Raw genomic sequence first — 2,576 nt, 5'->3', positions numbered from 1 at the left:
CTTAGTAACGATCCTTCTTAGTGAGAACCTTTCATAGTGAGCCATTGTGCTTTCTAATGATCTTTATAGTGAGGGATTGTGCTTGGTAAGGATCTTTCTTAGTGAAAATCATTCTTAGTGAGAGTTTTTCTTAGTGAGAATGTTCCGTAATATGGTTTTCTTTAGTGATAATCTTTAATTGTGAGGGTTGTGCGTAGTAAGGATCTTTCTTAGTATTGATTCTTCTCAGTATTCCTCTGTCTTAGTAAGGATCTTTCTTAGTGAAGATCTTTCTTAGTGAGAACCTTTCTTATTAAGAATTCACCAGCTACGCGGTGTCGAGCACCCTTAGGTCTTATTTACAAAATTTGGCTTATTCGTCTGATTTAAACTTCCTACCGTAATTTTTTTTTCGGTTTCTAGGAAACCAATCAAGATGTCTACTTTTTCAAAACTATGATTGGAACCCCACGGAATTCCCATTAATTCATATCTCAATTCAAACTATAAGAAACTAGACGGTCACTCTTGTCACACAGCCAAAAATTGGGGACCAGTGTCACCACCAAAACTCAGAGTGTCGTCGTCGTCCTCCTCCTCTTTAACCCAAAAAAATGACTCCTCTTTTCGGTTTTTTTTGCATTTTTTGCACACAATAAGTATAAGCATCCCCTTCGAAGACACACCCTCTCTCTCCCCTCTCCTCAAATCAATGCACACACGAAAAGAGGAACTTTTTGTGCTGTGCTTCTGTGCTCCCGCCCTCCCCCCGAAATAAGAAGGAGAGCAACGTCTCTCTCTCTCTCTCCCGGGCTCTTGGAGTATCTCCAGAGAATTGACCCTTCTTTTGAAGAAGAAGGAGCACCCTCCACCAACACCACCACCAACCATCCTATTCACAACCATAGTCACACATCCATTCCCGGACGTGGACATTTTTGCGAGAGAAAAGCCGATTCGATTCCGAACTTATGCAAATAGGTTTTGGCCGAACCCGATGCCGTGTTCTTGGTAGTACATTCGACGAACGAATCCATTTAGTATCGGAAAAACGGAATTTTAAACTGATCCGATGTTTTTCTCTTATTCTTGTGGTTCTCACATTTTTCAACGAGCTTCTTCTCAGATCGGGAGTAGTGGACTTAAGTATTAGTTCGTGCATATCTTAAGCCTTCTCTGGAATTTTTGCTAGCCTAGTTTTAGACATTTGCATCGCTAGCATCTCAGCCACGCGCTTGGAAGCATCAACTGTCAGCTACCCTTGAAGCCCAGGTTCTAAATCCTCTTCTTAATTAGGTGCTTCCAAAACTTTGATGCCTAATGTTTCAATTTCAACCTTCCGTATATCCTGTATTAGAAGGGCCGGCCATTGTTTCAAAATACCTTGGGAGAGCCCTTCTAATAGAGGTTTTATGATATTTCCTCTATCGTTTCGTTGTACGGTTAAAATTTCTAGCCCATTGTCACTAATAAAATGTTATCTAGATTGTCCAAAAATCTTGAAAATCGCGATTTCAAGACTTTCAACCTAATTCGTATAAGTTAAACTCTTATAGATTCTATTGAATTCTTTCCAATACAAATAATCTTAAACGGACCGTTCAAAATCTGTCACTACTTTCTTCTTGACCTCTTTGACAAATTTGGTGACACTGTCCCTGGAGACCACTTGAAATCGGAGCAGCCTAAAAGGAACTTGACCCAGGATTTAGAATGAAAAATCACCATTTCGAACTTTCCAGAACAATATGGTGCATTGGGAAGCTTAACCAAATCACAAAGAATTTCAAGTGCTTTTCCGCAAATTTTCAAAAATTTTGCTTCGTTTAACATTACTGAAACTCGTTTGTCATCCGTGAACACTCTAATATAAAGCCACTCCAACTTTGAGCTCAATTATCTAGATTCCTGTAAAAGTTATCAAAAAATTGTCAACTGTTGAATTGTTTATCATAATATCACTAATGTTTTATCAGTTGATCACTTTTTGATATCTTTCACAGGAATCGGGATAGATAAGCCGAGAGTTGGCGGTTTGGGTGGCGTTTGGTGTGTTTATGGTTGTTGTTGTTTATCTTTTTTAAAGTTTTAGTCTGAACATCTATCAAGAACAAGGTCATGATTTTTTTGAAGACCTGTTTTACATCTACTCCATATTTTAAGGATGATAAGGATTTCAGGTTACTGTAGTTGTTGCACAGTTCAAGAAATAGGTTGACACTATTCTAATGAAGACGTTTGACTTCCCGACCGCGTAGCTCAGACGGTAACATCGCGGCAACGCTCATACATTGCCCCCGCCTGTAATATGTACTTTTTATTGCACAATTCAGATACCGTAAAACCTCTAATAGAACAGAATNTCNCCTCTGAAAAGATTNTTCATTGCTTTTCGCCAAGTTTTCTGTTATTATTTCCCAAATAAATCGGAAAATACAAATATTTTATGGTTACGGTAGTTGTCATCGTGGAACCTTTGGTCACAGCCGTTGGCAATTCTCTACCACAGCTCCGTTTTTTCGTAACAGACGAGTAATTTTCGGAACTCGAAATTTATTCTGTTTCATGGCTTTTGAGAAAGTTGGCTATTTTCTCTG

Source organism: Caenorhabditis briggsae (genome assembly GCF_000004555.2).
Source record: "Caenorhabditis briggsae complete genome, chrV, whole genome shotgun sequence".
Classification (NCBI taxonomy): Eukaryota; Metazoa; Nematoda; class Chromadorea; order Rhabditida; family Rhabditidae; genus Caenorhabditis; species Caenorhabditis briggsae.
Note: the sequence above shows the minus strand (reverse complement) of the source record.